The 23,539-nt window shown below is 40.4% G+C and overlaps 1 protein-coding gene across 8 annotated transcripts in view; it reads left to right on the top strand.

Annotated features, from left to right (window-relative positions):
- Window positions 1–23,539, top strand: part of RAF1 (Raf-1 proto-oncogene, serine/threonine kinase) — a 78,169-nt gene that overhangs the window by 19,184 nt on the left and 35,446 nt on the right. For 5 of the 8 annotated variants that reach the window (XM_067002859.1, XM_067002857.1, XM_013187685.2 and 2 more), the window contains one exon: window positions 22,148–22,203. The gene's annotated coding sequence lies outside the window, so the exon portion shown is untranslated. Of the gene's footprint in view, window positions 1–12,625; window positions 12,786–20,051; window positions 20,362–22,147; window positions 22,204–23,539 lie in introns of those variants that run through there. The other 3 variants (XM_067002862.1, XM_067002858.1, XM_067002860.1) reach the window with 3 other exon arrangements.

Here is a 23,539-nt window from a genome sequence, read left to right as displayed (position 1 = left end):
GATTGGTCAGAACCCTATGCTTCAGGCACGTTTTGGAGGCAGAGAGAACTTGGCCATTCAGTATTTCAGTAAATGAACTAAAAGGAAAGTAATCCATTAGTCATTCAGGACAGAAATTAAACAAAATCAGATCAGCACTCCATCTAAAAATCTCAATCCAGAAACAGCAAAGGGACAAAAATAGCTTGAAATTATTTGACTGAGATGTTGTCACTTAAATAGTGAAGAACTGATAACAATCAATATCTTTGTTTTCTCCACTGAAATCTAGGTGAATTTTTCTTCATTTTTTAATGTACAGAAAAAAAATGTTTTTTGTAATATTGGCTGCATTTCGTAAAAGTAGAGATTAGTTTTAGAATAGTTATGTGTACCTTTCTGGTGGGAATCTGCTGTGTAATTTTATCGCATTCCATGTACTTGCTACATATAGCAGAACATTAAAATCTATGATTTTTTTTCAGAGGTGCATGTAAGTTGAAATTTGATAATTGAGTTCAGATGTCTCTGTTACAGTCATATTGTGATACCTCCCATTAAACAAATGGAAGGTATTTTCTTTGTAAATTACTTCTAGATTTGTTCAGTTGACCCCTGTCAATAGGGTACACATTCTACTTTAATTGTGGTCTGTAATGAGATGATATAAAACTAAAATCTTGATGTATAGGAATATTTCACTGTTGTTCAACTCCTAGCATATCTCGTGTAACTGTTTGTCAGTATGGTGAAATGGCAGGGTAACTGTTGCCAAGAAGTGACGATTGCTGTTCTTACATAATAAGACTTGCAGGGGGAAGTAATATGGTACAATGCCAATATCAGTCATGCATGAAGCGAACTCTTCTGCTGAGTTTGCCAGTAGATGAATGTGTTGTGATGATGAGGGTTCTCAAACCTGTCTTCTGAGCTTCATTTTTCTTGTACTGAGTTAGAGCTAGATCTCTGACCCTCGTACAGTATGCTGCGTAGCACTGAAAATCTGCAAAAGGCATGTCAGGCAGCTTGACTTCTGGAATGCTAACTTAGGTTCTCAGGTCAGAGCCATCTACTGTATCATGAGCTACACTGTCCCTCCATGCCTAGCTCATTATTCAGATGAATGTATCCAGGTGAATTGGTGGCCTCCTTGTACAGGACACCAAATGATAAGGTTGCTGGTTGAAGAATTAGGTGGATCCCCTTGGAAAAAGAGGTCAGTGGAAAGGTCTGCTTTTCCAGAACTCAACTCGAGTAATTAAAATAACACAATAAAATACTCTGGCAAACAGACTCCTTGCAAAGAAATATGGTTTGGATGTTGAAACAACAGACTTGCCAGCCTTTGCTCCTCAGTTTTGTTCAGGTTATTTCTCATTGACATGATATGTGCCCTTAGGCAAATCACTTTCATTCTGAAGTAACATCTAAAAGGGTAAAATGTTTGTAGGTGTTTTGGAGTTTGAAGATACTATTCCAGAGACACAATACAGTCTACTGATTTTAAAAAGGGGAGGGACAAAAAAAAAGGGGGGGGGGGAATAATCTGAAAGGATTTTTCCCTCCAAACAAAGAAATAAAGAAATAAAGTAAGTAAAATAAAGAAATAAAATAAGTTATTTCTAAATTTAAAAGCCCTTGGCTCCAGTATTTTATATATAAAAAGCTATAGTTAGGCAGATACAAACTTCAAAAGATAACTTACAGAAAGCATTAAAAATACAGAAGACTGTCAAATGCACAGAAAGAAAATCAGTCTCTAGTTGGGAAAATCTTACCTCAATTGTGTGGGAAATCATAGTAGGTGGAAAACACCTGTTTGCTTTGTTTATAGCAGTCTTCCTAATAATCTATCACTGGATTCGTTGTAGTTTATAAAGTGCTCTTAGGACCTAGGATAGGAAATACCTACAAATACACACCGGAGTAGCTACTTTTTGAGTTTTGCCTAACTTAGTCATCTTGTAGTGGCTAAAGATAGATTTGAATAAACGGGCATGTGAGAAGTACTTGTCTTATAAAAATAACTTTATTTTTCTCTTGGTCATCCTTTTATTTTCCCAGCTGAAAGGTCCTAATCTACTTAATCACTTATCTTATGGAACCTGTTTTTTATCTCTAATCCCCTTTGCCCTTTTCTTTTCTTCTCTTAACTTTATTAGACACACATTCTGGCACAGGAACAGATCTGCATGCTATAGTCAAAATGTGGGTACACTCTTGATTTATACAATGCAATAAGTACTTCTTTTTCTTGTTTGTTCTTAGCTTCTTAGCTCTCATCCTAAATTCCTAACATTTTCTTGTCGTAACCATTGCTGAGCACTGAGCTGGTACTTCTGGGGAGCTATTCACAGTAAATCCCACATCTCATTATCTGGTTGACAAGAACAGAACCAGAAAACCCTTGCTGTTAACAAACATATGATGTAGGTTTTCCTTTCCTATACTGTTGCTTTGCATTCATTTGCAAAAGATTTAATCTAATATTTCATAACCTAATACTGTTTTTTGAATGTGTTCATTTGTCTTAACTGTCTTAAATTGTGTATATCAGCAAGCTTTCTTACCTTCCTATTCATTCCAGTTGTTCTTTTTTATAACCTTTGAAAAAGTTGTTTCTTGTTCAAACATGACAGTATCTATACTGTAAGAGGTAAAATAAATTACAGCAAATGGAATATATGAAAAATATACAAATCTAATTCAGCAACTTCAGCTGTGACTGCATATAACATTACTACTTATATCAGTGTGATAAACAGAAGAGTGAGAAGGTATAGCCTTTGAGATATACCTTGCATATACAAAAAGATATTCTTTCTGGGATCACAGAGTTTCTAACTACTTAACTACTTAGGCTGTCGTTTCACAAACCAAATAATTGGATGTGTAGGCTGTTGCTAAGTGGGAAGATTCCAGTCTCTGCACACATCATCCAGTAGTTGGGCCTCTCTGCTCCTTCCCCTGCATTGATCAAGAAGTGCTGGGACTGTTAGATTAGTCATGAAAACACAAAAAATCTGACTCACCATTTAGTCTCATGATTGCTAGATCCAGTGTGAAAGAGGGGGTGGAAACGTGCAGAAGGGGCTGAAAGTGGGGAAAAAAAAGTTTAATTATAGACGGCTGCCAAAAGGACGGTCACTATGTAAAATGTATTGTGAAATTGCACTTAGGTCATAAAGCATAGCAGTGTTTCTGCTGCTTCAGAGGACAAACCAGAAGTGCAGAGAGACTAACAAAATTCAGAATCCCCCCCCCAGTGAGGAATGTAGCCCAAATGTTCTGATTCAATGTGAAGCTTTAACCCCAAAGAACAAGATGAACTGCTGTCCACTTTGTCAGACCTGTGATTTGCTTTGGGCACATCATTTGTGATTGTTATACAGGTTAGAATTCAGACTGCTTTTACTGAAAGTGAAAGCTTGTGTCAAGAAATTAGGCCAATAAATGAAGTTCTCTAATGAAATACAAAGGCGGATTCAGTTAAATCTGTCTAATTCTAGTGAGAATAATTTGCAGAACTTTATTTATTTAGACTGCTTCTATTAATTGAAAAGTCCACTGCAGCCTTCTATAAATAAAAATAGATAAATGCAGTTGGCATTCTTGCTGGGAAAGCATACTGGGTGGCATACATCTAATGCCATGCAAGTGATGCAACAACTTTGGAACCGATGGCAGTAGTGAAGGCGGGGGAAGGCAGAAAAGAATGAAGGCAGATAGCGATTAAGGCTCCCTGATAACAGTGGTCTTTTTCCTAGTTGTTTACTCTCATATTATCAGTGGGAAATCAGAATAACAAGTTGAGTTTAAAGTTAAAAAATAAAGCAGTTCAGACTGTTTGAAGATAGCTGCTTTCAGTTACATTAGCATATGCACAGCATACCAACAGCTGCTCCAGTATGACATACTGGCATTCATAAGGATATTCACTTATTCTAAAATGCTAATGAAGACCAAGGGTGTTATGCCTTGTAGTAAACAGTGGTGTGCAAGACCAGTACTTACGTGGCTTATTGCCTTGGAAGTTTTCCACTGCGTTAAGTTATAATGAAAGGATAATTCTATATTCTGTCTTTCTGTGATAAAAGGCTTCTTGAAACTACTATTCTTTCTTTTCTTTGAACTAGGAATGCAGTATTCTATGTGAAAAATATCTATTTTCATAAGAAAATAAGAGCTATTTTTAATAACCTACATAAGTATTTATAATATTCCTTAACTTTGGCTACCTAAGACTTTATTTCCTTGTCAAGTCTTTTTTGTAAAACAATATTTTCAGTATGGTTTTGGTATTGTAAAAGACTGATTAGATTTCTAGCCCAGCAGAACAATTGAATTTACTCAGGATAATCAAATTCTACAGCAATAGCTACTTCCAAGTAGCACTCTTACCAAGAAGTTGAACTGCAAAGTTAAGGTAATTAAAACATATTTGCTTGTTGTCAAGTTCAAAGAAAGGCTTTCTTGGCAAGCATCATCACCCTAAATGTTTCATATAAGTTGTTCTGTAGCAGTTTCACATTCCTCAAGGAATTCTATTCTACGGAACACGAATCTCAGCTATCCTTATTTCTTGTCTATTTTATTATTTACTGTTCCATATCACTACTCAGCAGTGGCATATTTTGTTGTAAATTCTTTCCATTACTCATAAAGCCACACAAACATCTTGGCGCTTTCCTCAGAGAATTCTTAACTTCCTACAAAAACAAGCAACAGAAAGCTACCAGGAAAAATAACCAGAAGTTTTTTAATCACTTCAGTCTATTTCCTATGCCTGAAAGAAAGTAGGATTTTCCACATTTACGTTTAAAACCTCACGTGAATTATATGGCCTATATTAATACATTGTAGCTTTGTTGAGTTTATTTAATATTATAATCTGCTCTCATATTTGACACAATATATATTTCTTACCCATACTCAAACATTTCCTGTGATTGCTACAGAAATTGAAATTCTTCTTTATAGGCCTGTTTTCCCTTTTGTTCATTTAGATGTGAGATTTCTCTGCTTCTCTAATGTATGAAGTAGCTGCCATCTCACACCTTTTGATAAGTGGAAGCTTCTTAAATCCTATGCTTTAAATATAAAATAGTGGCTAACACACCTGTACAACATCTGTAACTTAGTTTACTGTGATAACACTACCCTGCCATACTCCAGCTCTTAGAGGAACCGGGATACATTGTAATACCAGCTTTTGCCACTTTGAATATTGTATTTTTGGTAGCGCGTGATGCTAAAGCTTTTATATTGGTAATGTTTAAATACTCTAGACTGGTCTAAGGTGTGTTCAAATGAAAACATAATTGCACTAAGGCTTGGCAAGTATCATTACATATTAGTATATCTAAAGTATTAGCCTACCTTGGAGAGAATCCAGAAGCCAATCAGAAGGACAGGTACATCTGGAAGAGGTTATTTTTCTTTTAGTCAGTTTACTAAATGGAAACTTACTAAATTTACTAAATCTTAAATCTTATCAAATATTTCAAATATTCAGAAAACTTGTTTATAAAAATATGCACTGATTATTTTGAACAAAACTGTCTATAATCACTAACACATTGTTCAATTAACTTAATTGATTGACTTTGTTATCAAATACTAAAGTTTAGCAAAAAAAAAAATTTGCTTGTATTCTTGTCAGCTAAAAGCATGATCCTACTTAAACTCAATAAACCAAAATCCATTACTGAGGGAAATAACTTTGCTTTGTACTGAATATTTCACACAAATATTTCGTTAAATAGCTGATTGCAGAGTCTGATCCTGAAAGCTATAAGAAGTCAGAGCTTTTACCCAGAGTGTGCTGGGTCAAGCGAGCACAAGGGACTCTGGTGTAAAGCATCTGAAGGCTGCATGCATCAATGCAAGTTATCTTTGGTCACAGTGTTTCTTATTAACCTCACAGTTTTCACAAGGGCAGGGGGGAAATCCACCTTAGTTTATTTTCAGAAGATAGTCTTAAAAGATGCGTATCTGTCAGGAGTGTCCTGGGGAGATGTCTCAGCCATTGATTCTCCTCAGATAGCAATACTGCTTTTGAGATTCACACTACTTGCCTCGGGAAAGATTTAACTTTACTTCAATTGCTCTGTTGGAACCACCATAAAGTACCAAAGAGACTATAGTGCTGTAAGTAATATTCCAGTTAGGATTACAGTATTAGCATGGTGTATATAGAAGAATTAAAGTAGTGGTATGTTGAAATCATCAAACCCCAAGTTGGAATTATATGTAAAGACGTGTTATATACTGGCAACAAGAATCTGCTGTTCCTGTTCTTCCCTTCAACTTTATATATAGAGGGGGGAGAAATATTTTTTTGTTTCCTGTGTGAAAGCTGGTGTCTGCATACAGAATCAGAATACCCAAACTCACAGATATTAGCAACACTTGCTCCATGAGAAACAGAGCTTTAGTCACCTCCAAAAGACTTCGCCTTTTTTCTTATTCAGCTGTACTATCGAACAGAACTGATGTCTCAGCAGTAACGTTTTAGCAATTGCTTAAGCTCTTAAACCACTGTTCCATTCATGTAAGCTTTCTTTTGCATTTCACCTATTTTGTTGCTAATATAAAGCTTCTGTCTCCACCAGGAATATGCTTGAAATTAAGGAATGTCTGAATAAATTAATCTGAATACATCTGAGCAGGAGATATCCATCTTGAAAGTATTAAAAATACTCAGGTACAAGCAGACATGTTGATACTCATTTCTCAGCAATTGCTGAAAGATTTAACAAACCTACTAACACGGCATACTACAGTTTTGGAGTGAGGCATAGCAATAGACTTGTATGTTTGCATTCCTTTGACCTGATGTCTTTGTTAATTACTGTTCAAGTAATTTAGTTGTTTTGCTCATAGCATTGTTTTGTTTTTTTTAGTATCTTGCAAAAAGAAACAAAAAATCTTCTTACAAAAATAAGACCAAAATGAACATCAGCTTGTGTTAGCAGGTTTAAAAGTAATTTGACTCCTCCATTGGAGGAAAAGCATATCCAGATGAATATAGTCAGTCTGATTACCACTGACCAGTCTAAGAGAAATGAATTTGTAAGGACAGCAACAAAAAATTAACAAATGACATCAAACATATGATGAAAACATCCCCTCCATTTATAATCTAGACTAAATTAACCATGTATAGTTTTTGGACTAGCATATCTACACTGTATCATCCTACAGAGCTTCACATGGTGAAGACTACTGATGCATCCTGCTGCTACAGGAATAACAAGGTCTGTGCCTGTCATAGAGATCTGGCCCCTACTGAAATTTTCACCAATGCATCTTAGTCTATAGCTGAAATATTATGTAACAGCATGCGTTATACAGCCATGTTACACACTTGTACAGCTACAAAACTCAATCAGCTTAACAGTGAAGGGTTTTTACAACTTCAGAAATGGCATACTAATGAAAATATGTGCTTACATCAGAATTTTAATTGTCATGCCCTTCTTGTCATGCACAATTTGCTGTATACGACAGTGATATACAAAGTATCAAAGGCTAGCTAAAACAGGTATACTTGCCAAGGCAATGTATGCCTTTGATCACCTATCTTTGTTTATCTGAATGTTTAAGATGAACTTGAAACACTATGGATAAATAGGCTGATGCTGAAAGCCAAATACTTTTTTTTTTTTTAACTTTGCATCATGTTTTATAACAGAATTCAGTAAATGGGCGTTGTTTTTTAGTATGTGAATGTACACACATGGACTAAAATGGACTTTTGTCTTCCTGCTAGACAGAATTACATTAAACCCTTGAATGATGTCAGGTATTCATAACCTTATACCTATATTATAATTAGTCTGGCTTTATCTGGGAATAGCAGTGCTGGAGAGCGGCTTGGAAGCTGTTAGATATGCTGGCTAGACTGCTTTTGATTCCCTTGTCTCTTAGGATCTACCTTTGATAAACACTGTGTGATGTCAAAAAGAGCATAAGCCAGCCTTTCTGTATACAATATAACCATATGACTACAAGAATAGGTTTTTCTTCAAAAAAAAGTTTTTCTGAAGAATCACAACATATAGGACCTATGAAAAGGTAACTAAAAATTGTACGTTTTGCTTTTTGTTGCCTATCATCCCTCTGTATGTTCTGAACATGTGCATGTGTCCTCAGTAGTCAGATGTGTGTATGCACCTTCATCTTCCTTTTTTTATCCAGCTGCTCCTGATTCAATACCTGTGATTCTTCAAGCGAAGCTGAAATTGTTACTGTCATCCTAATGTACATCATTACAATGAATTCCTAGAGAAATTAAGTATTGAATGAGGTTCAGTTACTGCACACCAGAAACTGTTCATGCACAGGAAAAACAATGCTTGAGGTCATGCCAAATCAGGCGACCAGACTATTTATGTAGCTCTGTATCAGGTAAAAATAATAATAATAATGGAAACCTTCTGAAGCGGAGCAATTATATGCTCAGGCTTGGTTCTAAGAAGCTTGTCAGGAAGGAGCTATTTATGCTCGTTATTTTTAAACTGTGGTACCTAGCTCTGAGTACATTTTATTGTGGTTAGACTTCTTCAGAAAGTCAAAATAAACCCAATAAACCAGCTTGGTTAGGTTTCAGAAATAGAATACATGCATAAATCAAACTGCTGTATTTATTATCTATGAAGTAACAATGATTCTTCAAACAGCAACAAATGAAAGCCTTCTTTTTCTATTAGAGCTCACATTACTTATTCAAACTGAATATTTATTCACTGTGCAGAATATCCATCGCTTCAGCATCTCTGCTTTAAGAAAACATTATTCGAAAACTATTTTCTTGCTTTGATATTCTCCGTATACAGTGGTATACCAATTGACTTAGCAAGTTTGTATTAAGTTCTTCTTGGAAGCTTCCTAGGCTCCGTTTCTGACAAAAAGTACGTGGCTCAGGTTCTCAGTCCTCCTGCTGAGAATCTAACTGCTATCTCTCAAATCTATTTCTAACTCAAGATGGCCACAGCTATGGTTACCTAACAAAATACAGCTATGTCAGACACAATTTAACAGATCACTTTGAAACTATGTGGCTTTAATGATCTGTATTTTTTTTTCCTCATCGTTTGCAAACAAACGGGCAGCCAAGCTGTGTAACGCGGAATGTGCCAGTGGACATGAGCTGAGTCACGCAGCAGGGACAATGGTCTGTAACCAGGACCTGTGTTCATGTTCTCAGGTTTCAAACTTCTGAGCAGTATTCCTGTGTGGCACTACTTCATTTCATGTTAGAAGAAAAGTAAATCTTGGTAATAGGCACTGCAAATGAGTACCTAAAATTCAAGACAGCAACACCTCCTGTCTGGAGAGGAGTCTGAGAGAACTGGCTGGGGTAGTGCAGCACCTCTGAATTTTCCTAGAAGCAATTGCATTGCACTGAAATTGGAGAAGATGAAATTCTCTGCTGCACTACATGTAATAAGCCCTGAGACACTGGATATCTATAGTACCATCAATTACAGTGGGAGCATATGGAGGATGGCAAATTGGTAGACAGCTTGTTGAAAAGTTTAATATGCTCTATGTAAGTCTGTCAGTGAAGGAAGCCTCATACCATTTTTTTTCCAGTAAAAGATTGTTGCTTACTATTTATAGAGCTGCTCTCTCAGAATAATCAATTTATTTCTGTAATGCTTAATGAAAAACTGTTTCAGATTCACTCTGATGTGCTTCCACACAAACTTGCATTTGAAATCTATTGCCATTGACATTTCTGTCAAATATTTTCATTCTTAAATTTATATAAGGACCACCCAAGAATCATAGGCATAGGTGGGCCATAGTATTAGAGATGGAATTGATTCTGGAAGAAGGAATATACAAATTTGTAGAGGATTATAGCCCTTGACATGACAAAGAACTCTTTTTCCCTAGATAAATATGCTTCTTAAATGAACGTGTTTATAGTAGTAGGAAAGAAAAAAAGGAATAACCAAGAAAAAAAATGTATAAAGACAGAATGAAGTGGTCAGTAAACCTAGGAAAATGTTTGCAGTACTGTGGAGTTAAATATGGCACAATATATTTATCTCTGGCAGAGTGTCTCAAGGGGTATGTGTATGTAAAACATACTGAGCTTTCACGTAAAGCTTCTTTTGTTAACTGTCTTAAAGCACTTAAATTGGCTTGACCCTGAAAGTGAATTTAAACTAAAGTGAATTTAAAAATAGATACTGAAGTGAACTGTAAAGTAGTAACAGCATATACTCGGTTTGTATTGCACAGTCTATTCTACATCCTAAAGTAAATGATGACTTTGTACTCAAAAGATTTACTAAAGCAAATCTTTGGGGGTTAGAATCTGCAGATACAGAAGCCTACGTAACCCCATCTCACAGCCTGACTAACTTTCACTGAATTCTTTGAGTGCATGAATTGCTCAGATGGATCTACTTCCAGAATCCAGGCTTTCCAGGGAAGTAACGAAGTCACTACCCACTTAATCTATGATGATAAATACTGAAGCTTTTGTGGGGAGGCATCTCTTGTGCTGTCCATATGGGGAGTTAGATGTTATTTTCATAGGAAAAGAAAAACTCCCAATGCTTAGCTTCGGTATTTGGTTGAAAAGATGCTGGTAAGAGTGGAGAAAAGGTATGCAATGTTAACAGCCCAAGAGCATCCACTTTTAGTTGGGTATGGATAAAACCAAAAGTTAGAGTTTGCTCAGGATAAAACAACAAAAAATAATTAATGAGAACAGACTGTGCTACAGTTTCCATTCCAGCAAAACAAGTATGCTGCTTTGCTAGCTTCATATATAAGATGTCCTATTGTTGTAAACATGTATAAAACTTAAATTCTACAATGCAGGGAAGAAAAAAAAAACATACCACCCAACTCTAACTTACGTTGTTTAACTATCTGAAACTTGGCTTGCTTTCCTCCCTGTCTGTAGTCACTTGTTCCATAACTACTACTATTCCTTCCACTCTTTGTGAAAGTTTAAAATCGTATGAATGGTCTTCTGTCAAAACCACCCTTTTTAACGTGAGCATCTGTTCTTTTCTCCTTTCTTTTTAAACTTCTCATGCTGTGTTTTTATTCATATTTTACTGTATTTTAAGTTTTTTGCCAAAATCTGTACTGCTGTCTACAATATTATATGGACATGCTTAGTCTTAAGACACGTGAATATTCACTGTATGCACTGCTTTGAATGTATGCGTTTCTCTTGAGCCAACACTTTGATATATGGTTATGAATCCTGTTACAGTTTACGTGACTGTGCATCAGCTGACATTTTCAGTTTAAATGTGACACAAGAGAAAAGATGCTCACGAGAATTTGTAAAGTATGATTCACATTCATAAATTTTATCCTTTGTAGATGTGATCTTGGTCTGGGTTTTTGTTTGGCTGATTTTTTTTTTTTTGAGCAAGGTCTGAGTCCACAGCAATAGGGAGGAGTAAGAAGAGGCGTTTTTCAACACAAATGATTTGTTTACCCTTGTAGAAAAGTGCTACAAAAGATTAGTTAAATCTTTTCTGTGTCTTAGCAATATCCTCGAAATAAAAGGCAATATTACACTGGAATAAGTGGATAATTTCCAGAATATATAGAAATAAGGTATTGAATCATAGTATTCTAGGGACAGGGACATTTGTTTCAGCCATCTAGGGCTGCTTGTTGCCATCACCATTTCACTCTCCTATTACTTAGCAACCACACTTCTTCCTGGAGGGCACCAGTAGCTGAAGTTTTTTTTTTTTTCTTTGTTATTTAGTGTTCAGGAGAAGTAAGCCCTACAGTGCTGCTTTTTCCCTTCCCCTTGCTATGTCTCTATGAGGTTAGTGTGATTTTAACTGAGCTCAATCCTTGGTTTATATCCGAATATGGCTTCCTCTGCAGAGGAATCCCGAACAAGGCCGTGACAATTTTCCTGGAGGCTCTTTTTAATGCTTGCTTGATTAACAATTAATGTAACTTCTATAACTATAAACGCAAACATGCGTGAAAAAGTTACAGGGGAATCGTGTTACTCTGCCTTGGCTATCCTCGCAACTTTTGTTTTGGGATGGCGAACTGATTGCCGTATTTCGTGTGCTTTACCCTTCCAAAGCCTGCTCTGGAACAGGGCGCTTTAAGGTGCTCCCAGCGCCCCGTGGCCAGCAGCGTCCTTCAGTCCCTCAGCGCTGGGCGGCTGCGCTGAGGCGCGGGCAGGGGCTTGCTGCCTGACAGCTGCTCCCCGTCTCCTCCAGAAGAGGCTCCAAGGTAGCTTTTTTTTTCCTCCCCTCCCGCAGCTACCTTTCCCAGCAGCTCCCACCCCCCCCTCCCGGCACGTACCGCCCCTCAGGCCCTCCTGCCCGCTCCTTGCACGCCCGGGGCCGGCCGGCCGCGGGGTAAGACCGGCGGGGAGGGCACGAGCGGCCCCGAGGCCCGGTTCTGCGCCGAGGCGGCCGTTCTGTGACAGGGGGGCGGCTGCCAGCAGCCCGCGGAGGGCGGAGCGGGGTGACAGAGGCGAGGCGGCGGGGGCGCCCCCACGGCGGGCGGGCGGGGCCGGGCCGCGGCGCCTCGGCCGCTGCTGCCGCTCCCAAATGGCGGCGGGGGGCGGGGGCGCGGGGAGGAGCCGCAGCGATCGCTCGGCGCTCGGGCCGCGGGGAGGGCGGCGGGAGGCAGGCGGGAGGGCAGGAGCCGAGCGCCGGCGGGTCGATGGGCGGCGGATAAATGTCTGGCTGAGTGGGAGGCCGCCATTTTAGATGAGGAACGGGACGGACGGCGCCGAGTGACGGGGAGGTGGGCCTGCAGGCGGCGGCCGGCAGGGAGTGACACGGGTAGGGGCGGCGGCGGGCTGCGGGGCGGAGGGGACGGAGGGGCTGCGGGGCGGAGGGGCGGCCCCCTTCTCCCTTTTCTCCCCGGCTCCTGGAGCGGCGCCGGCTGAGCCCCGGGCGCGCCGCCTCGGCTGCGAGGGCAGCTCCCGGACGGCCGCTCGCCCCCTGACAGGGACCGGGGGGAGGATAAGGACGGCTCGGCTGCCGCCGGGGGCGGACAGGGTGCCGAAGAGCCCCGGGCCGTGGGGGTCCGCGGCGGCCGCCGCCCCTCAGCCCCCCGGAGCCCCCCGACCCGTCGCGGGCGGGCCCCGGGGCTGAGGCGGCCCCGAGCCGCGGGGGGCCCCCAGCGGCTGCCCCGCGGCCGCCCCGCTTCACGCCGCCCGCCGGGGCCTCCTCAGCGCGGCCGGAGCTTTGTCTGCGCCCGGCCTCCTGCGGGGCGCCCGGCCTCGCTGCTGCCCGGGCCCGCCGCTTGCGGGCTGGCAAAGGGAAAACGGCTTTAAGTTGGGTTGGCGTACCCGGGTGCGTTCTCTTCAGGCGCTTTTCTGTTTGAGCTGTTGGCTTGATTTTTATTTTCGACTTAGATTCGGTTAAAAAAACAGGGTAAGGTTGCTTAGTTTCCTGGTTTCCTCCAAGTTATCCCGGCTTCGCCGTGCAGACGTGGTGCAGCTCCAGGGCTGCGCTGTTCCCGGACTCTTTTTATCTACAGTCCAAACGTACACAAAAATAACCGGCCCCTACCGACAGCACCGCTTCTCTTTGCCATTGTATGGCTTGCCTACGTCGGGCAAAATAATTTGAGTAGATTTTTTTTTTCCTCCTTAGCCTTTAAGTGACATCCGTAAGTACAGGGGCCTTACCTTGGTCAATGAGACCTCAAAACCAGCTGCAGTGGAATTGCCCCGGCACGACAGGTATTCCAGGTGCAGCTGCACGTTGTAGGTGTGTAAAGCAAGAAGAGACTGTAATGGAGTAAACCTAAGATCCCACAAAAAAAAATCTGAAAATATTTTTGTACAAAAAACTTCCAGCACTTTTAAAGTTTTTTTTTTTTTTTTTTGGCTTCTGAAAAGCCCAGCTCCAAATATTGCCTAAGATTTCTTCATTGGGTAAACCAGGATAAAATTTCAGTGGATAGGCTTATCCTTTAGGACATGTCCACAGTGTAGGTGCAGAAGAAAGGATTGCATTGATGAATGTGAGAGTAAATTTCTAGCAGTTCAGTTAAATCTGTTCTGTGTGCACTTGTTAAGAATGGAAATGGCTTTAATTTAGTTTGTCTTAAAGAATATTTTCCGTAGGCAAACCCTAAGGCTACAATTAATCATAAAAATGAGTGTGGATCTGTATTTTATGCATATGAAATGGATGATTGATTAATATGGTGAGCAATTTAGTCTTAGATTATTAAATCAGAAGTGGACTAGCTTATTTGGGTTGGAGCAGTGCTGCTTTCAGAAATCTGGAATGTGTTTTTCATGTGGTTTGTTGCCATACTTAATATCTTCAGGACTGGACAACTTATTGTGCAACGCTGCTGACTAACCTGCTTTGAACGAAAATCTGGAAGTAGCAGACAAAATATCTGTTTTTTCCAAAGAAGATATAAAACTATGTTTTTCAGTTTAGTGCTTTTGCTATGTACATAGGAATTTTAATTTTTTATTTTTTAATGGCAACGAAGTCTATTCAAATTACACAAGAAGTGTACTGCTGTCTCAGGGCCTGAACTTACGACAACTTATTAAAATAACTCATATTTTATAAACCACAAACATGAGCCACGGAAGTTGTTGGTCAGCATTTCTTGGTGTGCTAAATCAGCACTAGTTTCTTCTGGGACATATACTGCCCTCCTCCCCTCCAGTTTAGTTATTTGTCTCATTCACAGTTGGGAAACCAGGAGTTGAGGGAAAAAACAAGTTTTCCCTGTTTTCTGTCCTTGAAAACAAATTAAGATGAGATGGTGAGAGCTGTTAGCTCTAAAGGTGTTGCGGGAGATGGAAATCAAAAGCTGCTTGTTGAAATTATGACGACTAAGTAAGTCCTTAAACAGTTAGTTTCAGATGTAGGACTTGTGCTGATAAATTCATTTTTGTGTTGTATATACAGAATGTTTAAATTATTTTTATATTACTAATAAAGTCACGTGAGCACATGAGCTAATAAATCTACTAAATACATATTTGTATTTGGGTGTGTGATCATCTCTGCTGCAAAGATGCTGTCTCTCCCCTCCTTGATACCTTTGCTAATTCCCTTTGCCACAGCTTTCTAGTACCTCCAGCATCTCCGGCCTCCCCATATTCAATATTGCCGTGCTTAAGCACTCTCCAGGCTTTTTCTGCCCTTCTCCGTCTATTCATATGTTGCTTGTCTACCTTCTTGGCCTGCCAGCTAGGCAGGAGGGAGGGTTTTTTCTTGGTTTGGTTTCATCACGTGGTGAGGTGCTGCTACAGCTGGCACACCAAAGGCTTGTGCTGCGGTGCCCGGCTGATGGAAAGGCTGCGAGAGCAAAGGAAGGATTCTTTTGTGCTCTGGCTTCCTACTTCCATAGCCTGTGGGAACTTTATATTCTTGATGCCTCTCCCTAACTGGTTAGTTGAAATAAGCTAGTGTGCCCAAGAGTTACTGGAGGAGAGGATGAAGGACAGCTGGATGGCACGGTTATTTAAGACTAGTTACTGAGGACACAAGGGTAAAAGTTCCTGCGTGCGGTTTCATTTCCAAAAGTTCCATGTAAATGCAGCTTGAAACAGATGAATAATTGGAAGGGGTGATTGTTTCTTAAGAAGTAAGTTCATGGAGTATATTCCGACTTAAAAATGCAGAAATCTAAAGACTGCAGCTGTGAGAAGAGGAATAGAAGTGAGCGTTTTGTTTCTCATAAAAATACCAAATTGCATATATCAAAATTATCTTTATTTCAGGAAGTAACAAAAATACAAAAAGCAAGATTGAAACTTATGATTTAACTAAAATTTCAAGTATGGTAATTTAAGCATGATTTCAGTAAGTTTAAGATAAGTTTGTAAATGAGCAGGCGTTTTCATCACCATTGTACCAATGTGATACATAACTGCTTACACAAAAGCCTTTGGTATTTCTGGTATGAAATCTAGTAGTTGAAAGAAATTCCTAAATTTGAAATCCGTTGTGTATTGAATAAGGTTGTGGAAGCATTTTGTCAGCTCTACAAGTTAATTAAAAGAAAGGATGATACAACATCAGGAAATGGGGTAAAAATGCTACCTTGATGACAAATTAAGAAGTTTTTTTTTTTAGCAAAGAACATGCGCTAGCTTATTTGTTTTGAGGCAGCATGAACTAAATGCACCTTATTTTGTATGGCTTTCTCCACTGGTGATCCAGATATGTATTTGGTGATGTTCCTAGGCTTTCTGAAAAGCAAGTCTGTTTTGGACAAAGTTCTGTGAATAATTCTCAGTGCTCTGTTGGCTCTTGCTGCGTACACTATTTTTCTGTAAACAACAATTTTGCTTTGAAAAGCAGCTGGCATACGCTTATTCCTTTAGTGACTTGAATATTGTGTTTGTACTATAAATGTCATCTATTTCACACAAAGTTGATTTTATTGCAGCAGTGTGTACTGACCTTTTACAGTTTAATAGAATATGGTCAGCTTGCGTACTGAAATGCTGCAAAGCTTACAGTAGATGAGGATAAACAAAAGTGTTCTTGAGTCATTTGTAAAGGGGTAAAGCATTTTCTTGGTAGATTTCAGAGATAGGAATTGTAACTGATAATAAGCAAGAATGTTTACATAAGCGAGTATTTTTTTAAGGGACGTAGTGTGATCGAATCACTTATTCTTCAGAGGTTTCTGCCCGCTTGTGGGGAGTGACAAGCTTTTTAGAGCTAAGCTTGAGAAAAAGCTCTGGATTCGTGTGGAACAATGTAGTGGCAAGTGCAGGTCAGCGCATTTGTTTGCAGTTGCAGGTGTGCCTGTGGTCTGCTTCTCCTGTGCATGCTCCACACATCTGCGTGCTGGCCCTAAACGCAGCAGGGCTCTAGCACAGATCACTTAAAGCCGACTGGGTTTAGCTCAGGCAAAAGACTTTTTGAATTGCCTTGCAAGTAACCTTTGTGCACGGTGAGTGTGTCTCTCTGCCTCGTTTTCTTTGCATTTATCTGCAAACTGCCGGTAGGGCCTTTATTTCCAGCTCAGTCGCATTGCTCTGTGGGATCATCTCGCTCGCTGCGTTGTGGCTCTTTGCAGATGTTGGACTGATTGCTGCAGTGGCCTCTTACTGCTGCATTAGATGGCTCCATTTCAAACTTCAGCTTGTGCTGCATGTGTGCTGCTGGTTTGACCCTAAAATACTCATTTCTGGCTAACAGCTGACAAAAAGGTGTGAATTAATATGCCTTCCACTTGAAATACATAGTATCGGTTAAGAGCAGTTGAGACATCTTGTATATTTTTTGTTCCCAAGCCAGGGAGGTTGCTTCACTAACTTGAAGCTGGGTGTGGCGTGGGGTTAACCATGTTAATTAAAGCTAGCTCAGAGGTTTAGACTTTAAAAAATGGCTCAGAGCCCCCATTATAGCGCTTTGTTACATAACTTTTTCCACTAGAGAACAAGGTAGGGTTCTGAGAAGGAGTGTTTTAGGAACACCTAGCTGGAGAGGCAGGCCCCAGAGAGATGCAAGGTAGTGCCCCACTAGAAAGAGGTCTTTAATGGTACCTTTGTAGGGCTAACTTTTAAGTATATATTGAGAAACGTTCATATGCAACTATTTTGCCTTTTTGTCTTTCTGTAGCTGTTTAGTTCGGCTGTCATTTGCTCTAGTGTATGTCTCTGTCACTTCCATCAGTAATTTGGGCTTCTTTTTGCATATTCCACTGTCTTGTTCCGTTCTCTGCCATTTAATCATGTTTGCCCAAAGTCTGGTTGTGCTTTTGGGATTTTCTAGAGTGGTCTTTTTGGTCTGTTAGAGTAGCACTAAAGGCACTGCCCCCTATTCCTACCTGTGGAGAAGAGGGAAGTGTCCTTCCCAAACCCCTGCCCAGCCACGACTGCTTGTTGGACAGATGGGTAAATTGTCATCCTTTTTGCTTCATTCCGTATCTGTTCAGAATAAATTGCATGTGATACTTTACATACGAGTTTCTTGGGGAACCTGAAGGAAGCCCAGTGAGTCAGGTGAAGGTGCAGGATTCCCTCTCAGGTGCGTGGAATTGGTGTGGAAGTTGTGTTTGCAGGGACAGGGGACGGCCGTCCTGCACGGGAGGGCGGGCAGGGAGACTGGGGCTTCAGGCACGGCAGTGCTGCTCGGAGGAAGAAATGCGGGTTAAGTTTTATAAGATTTTAAAAATTCCTAATTTATTGCTACCAAAAATGCTAGTTACATGATTCCCAAGTCGTCATCATAGAAAATAAAACATTTTTGTAAAGTTCTTGTTTAATGTGAAGATGAAAGAACCTGTAATAACTTCTGAAATAAGTTATTCCGGTTGAAAAGGTGTGTTTTGATGCACAGTAAAACTTGATTTTTTTTAAGGTTTGTTTTAGAAACTTTGTTTTTAAGTTGCACCGAAAGTTGATCACGCTTGTGCCATGGGATGTGACTCCAGCTTCAGATTGTACATAACCTTTTTTCAGGGTTTCAGAGGTCCAGAGTTTACCTGGCAACTGTTAATTGCAAGTTCTTGTCAGGTAAATAGTTTCATTATTTTACTAATCTCTGATAGAATCTGAATTTCTTTAGGTCTAATCTATTTCAGAAGTCCATTAAAATACCTGCTTGTTTTATCAGTTCTTTGTGCATTTACTTTATTTTATTGTAAAACCTGCATGGTTGTAAAATGCACGGCAAATGTCCCAACTCTTCCTGCTTTTGAACTCGCCTGAGACCTACGTGTGTTTCTTCATACAGGCACACGCTGCTGGGGCCGCTGTGTGCAAATAAGGAATGGTTTTTATCATGGCAGCAATTTCAAACTTACGGAGAGTTAAATATGTTGACATTCTTCCAGTCTTTTATAGAATGAAGTAAAAAATGTAACAGCAACTTTGTGCAAGCTAAGTCATGCACTGCTGTTTTGGATCTTTTTTTTTCCCCTCTCCCCGTCTCCCCTTCAGTAACTTCAGAAAGCCGTGTCCAGTCAGTACCAATAAGTTGGCCTGAGCAGGCAGCAGGCTGTGTGTGGTGTTGAAGATGGGAGGAGGCTGGTTTCCTTGTACCTGGTTAGAAAGCTGAGCAGTTTCGGCCATCTGTAAGTCAAGTGGTGGCTAACAAGAGCTTGAACTTGTAGCGAAGCAGCCCGTGTGCCTCTCTGAATGCTGCCCTAGCAGTTCTAGATGTCCGTGCTGTGATGTATGTTACCTTTATGTGGAAGCATGGAAAAGAACATCTTCCGGTGCTCTGAAGCCGTTGTTGCAAGCTGGCTGGGACTGGGGGGGGTGTTTGCAGAAATTGGCCCACATGGGTTGACGGGAGGATGGCACATGGCAGGCGTTAGAGGACGCAGTGAGGTAGGGGGCTCCCAGGCTGTGTTGCAACCAAAAGAAACGAGAGAGTGTGCAAGCCTCTAACTTTATGCTGACATTTAAGAAAAAATAAGCTGTATTTCTGAATTACATCATTTGTGTTAAATGCTTTTAGAAGCAACTGTAAAGCTTACCCAGGCACTAATAGCGTGCTGCAACAAAGCGTTCGTGTCAGTGATCCAGTGGATTGATTTCAGCTGAAAGGGGTTTCAGAGCTTACTCTTCTGTTTCTCAAACCCTTTAAGTTCTCTGGGTAACTTGTTCACTGGCAATCAAGAGGTTATAAAAAGAGAGCCAGCTGATGTTGCAATCTAAGCAGTGGCCATATAGTGGAAAGACTCTCCTTTGGCATGTTCACTAGTGCTATTTTTACCTATTCCAGTAAGATCTGCCCTTGTGATGTTAAATTACAGGACGGTACCTGGAATTATTTTGTTTTGCAGAAGCACAATATGCTCTGAAGAAAATATTCAATAAAATTATCAGGCAGATTGAGACTAAAATTGTCTCAAGCTTGAAAATATTTTTCCTTCTGTCACCACAAATAATATTACTGCCATGGCTGCAAGATATTTTTTTTCATTTTTGTTTGCATATTTTATGTCTGGAAGAGGCTTTTCTTTTTGTTTTTCTATTTTGGTTTCCTTTGTATATTGAGTGTTTTGTCTGTCTCAGTTTCTCATGTGGAGCCTTTAAATAGGCGGTGTAATTTGAAAGATGGGAGTTAATAGTGTAGCCGAGGAATAAGTCTAGTAGGAGTTTTTTTGTCATAACTTCCAAGAAGGCTAGCGAGTGTTAATTAATTTTAAGTTGCTGGTTCCTTCACACAACAGAAAATGAATTTAATATAGTTTCTCGGAATAGATTTTCAGTGACAAAGTGCCATATCCGCCCAACCGATTGTAGTGTTAACTGGAGGGAACGGCAAGAATGGCATCGCAGGGTGACACTGTGGTTTGCTTGAGAAGTATCACACCCAGACCGTCCCTGCTGCGAGTGGGCGACCGCCTGGGTCACAGACAGCGAAACGTCTGACTTTTGTACTTCTCCTCTTCAGTATTGTCCAGGTATCTTTTCTAACGCTGTCAGCATCTAATTCCAAAGTGACCTGACAACACTGAAACACAAAGCTACTGCTTTGCAGGTCTGTGTTTCTAACTCTTGTTCTGGCTATTTGTGAAATTCGGTGTGTGCTGGTAGCAGAATTACTGCTATTTCAGAAGCGATGTTTTGACACTGCGGTGCGATCTGAGATGAACGTGCTCTAGTTCAGTATTCCCTTTGCAGAACACCTGCTTCCCTTGCTCCGTCCCTTGTACTGTGGAGCGTCTCAGGTGGAAATCCTGCAGTAGGCACACTTCCTCCAGTACAGAGTAGTTTTCTTCTGCCTTGATTTTGCCATTGTCTTAGGTAAACAATTCTACTTCTCAGATTTAATGGAGCCTCCCATCTGCAATAACAGCTGGTATTTTTGTCAACTCACTGCATACACTCTCCTCCTTGCCAATTCTGTTAGCAGATATTCTCACTGAGTTTTGTCGTTGCTGCTCACCAGTCCTGCTAGCACTAAAGCACTCAGCGTGTTTGGCGGTGTGCAAAGGACCCAGTTCCCTGCCTTCTCCGCAGTCTCCCTGCTTATCCTTTTCCACGATGGAAACCATCGCAGCGTTCTGCATGGTGCGCGCCTGAAGGCTGGAGAGAGCTGTGCAAGCTGGGTAGATGTACGGTTCAGACTGTCAGTAGGTTTTAGCTTTAAAATAAGTAGCATAAGGTGAAGATCACAAAGCATTCTTCTGGTTTCTTGCCAGTCTTTGGGAGCTTGCTGTCTTGGGTAAAATCATCGCAGCTTCCCCTCACACACACATCTGCCCTGTCCAGGAGAGAGAATACTTACAACCAAAAATGAGCTAGCAATATAAGGGCTCTTCTAGGTTTTTTTTGTTTGTTTTTTTTTTTCCCCCTGTGTACTCTCTCTTATTTCATGTAAGGACGGACTTGGGTGAGCTGGGACTTCTCAGCCTGAGGAAGAGAACGCTTTCGGGGAATCGTATCAATGCGTAGAAATACCTGATGGGAGGACCCCAGGCTTTTCTCAGGGGGCCCAGTGATGGCAGGAGGCAATGGGCACAAATTCAGATACGTGAAACTCCATCTGAACACAGCAAAATCACTTTTTTTTCTCTTTTTTTTTTTTAAACTCTGCGCGTGGTCAAATTCTGGAACGGGCTGCTCAGGGAGGCTGTGGAGAGTTTGTGTTGGTGGAGATGCTCGAAACCCAACTGCTAGCCCTGGGCAACCTGCTGGAGCAGACCCTGCTAACTAATCGGAGCTTTGTATCTTTTAACCAAGGCTTCTGCAGATTCCCTGGGAATTCCTCTTCTTAAGGTTAATGCTTGTACACAAGATAGAAAGCCTCAGAGGTTTACCTTGTTCCCTTTTTCTTTCTTGTTTTTGGATCCAAGGTTTGTTGCAACGTTTGTGTCAGCAAGGTGGTTGCTGTGTAAGGAAGGGCCTGATGGCTGAGAAGAGAGCATTCAGGATGTACTTGCTGTTTACTTTAGTGAGTTTCAGCAATAAAAGATTTTTATGATGTTTCTTGAATAAGAATGAGATTCTTTAGCTGTTATTGGCATGTTTGTCTTGGTTGTTGTGCAGTCTGGCCTTACACAGTGCATCTCATTGCCCTGAAATGTGTAAAAATAATGGAGGTCCCCGAAAACTAGAATAGAGAGAAGACAAGTTAACCCTAATGTTGATGTAATTCATGAAATAATCTGTTGGTTATTAATTTGGTGTGTATAAGTTTGTCTATTAAAGTAGTAAATATCTCTTTTTTTGTCTTACTTTCCACAGATGATGTACTTCATCATTTTGTCATAGGACTTCGTTCACTTAAAGGAGAACTAAAGGTATAAATCACTTTGTCTTTCCCTTCCTCCTTGGTCTGCCTCATCCTTACTTCCAAGTCCCCTGGGTCACTGCTAGGGGGAAGGGAATCTTATCACAACCGAATTCTGTGCTTGTATTCCCTGGCTACTGCTGAAATTTGCTTTTTTGTGTTTTGAAAAATTCCACAAAATCGGTATGATGTCTACAGCAGTTTCAGCATTTGCTTTATCAGAAGTGCATGTTTAACTTAAGCTCTTGCTTTAGTCAGTCTCCATGGATGTTTCCTTTGTAGAGGAAAACCCCTCCTCGGTTTAGAACTTTATTGATACTTTTCTCTAAATAGCGTTTGCCTTTCCACACAACTACTGTTGTGATCTGTTGTGAATAATTTAGACCTGATACAAATCAAGTCTGTGGCATTATCTTTCAAGTGGTGGGTTTTTTGTTTTTGTTTCGGTTGTTTTGTTTTGTTTTTCTGAGATTGTACCTCTGAAACGTTCTGCTAAATAAATAAATAAAACCCCACCCAGGTAAGATCTGTAATTTCTTAAAAGTATTTAGTAAGATAATGTAAGATAGAGTTAAACTGGAATGTAATTTTTCTTTTCAGGCACTAAAGAGAGTACATGTTCGACATATATTAAGTAATTTTGCTTGTAATCACTCGGTAAATTCTGCTTAGATTCAATTTTTATTTGCCGTTTTATGCAAGTTTCGTATACCTATGCATTGGAAACAATAAAAGAACGTTGGTAAAACTGTCCAGGCACTTTGTAACTAAAATACTTGAGTATTACCACGTTAGGTTTGGTTCGTATTGCAGATGCATATGTTGAACCATTCCCAGGTGCACGTGCTGGCTATAAAATACAGAGGAAATCATTTATTCCCGTGTTGTAAGCTCCCAGAAAAGTATCTTCAAGGTTTCTTCCAATCCTTTCTTGGTGCTGTTGCCCCCTACTCCCCCCTTGCCCCCCAGGTGTGGATTTGTACGTTGTCCATACCCAGGCCCTTAAAACTGCAGCCATGACCTCCCTGGGGCTCTGCTGGTTCTGGCTCAGAGCTCACATTTAATAAACTAAACTTACCAGTTGAAAACTGGCCGGGGTGAGTGCAGAGAACAGCTAACTCTTGACTCAGCTGGATCACTGCATCCTGCTCTAACTGTACAGATCATCTAGCATTATCTGGTATTTTGTAACATTTTTAATAGCAGTTGTGTTATGTTTGAACCGTACACAACAATTCAAACATGCATAGCCTTCATAACCAGCACCTCCCAGTAGTTATTTAATTAACCTAATCTTGGGCTGCCTTCCTTTTCAGCAAAGCTGGGGTTCATTTAAAGAGCCATGG

Source organism: Anser cygnoides, chromosome 10 (genome assembly GCF_040182565.1).
Source record: "Anser cygnoides isolate HZ-2024a breed goose chromosome 10, Taihu_goose_T2T_genome, whole genome shotgun sequence".
In the NCBI taxonomy this organism is placed as follows: Eukaryota; Metazoa; Chordata; class Aves; order Anseriformes; family Anatidae; genus Anser; species Anser cygnoides.
The sequence above is the reverse complement of the archived record's forward strand: the minus strand, read 5'-3'. Positions and strand labels throughout refer to the sequence as shown.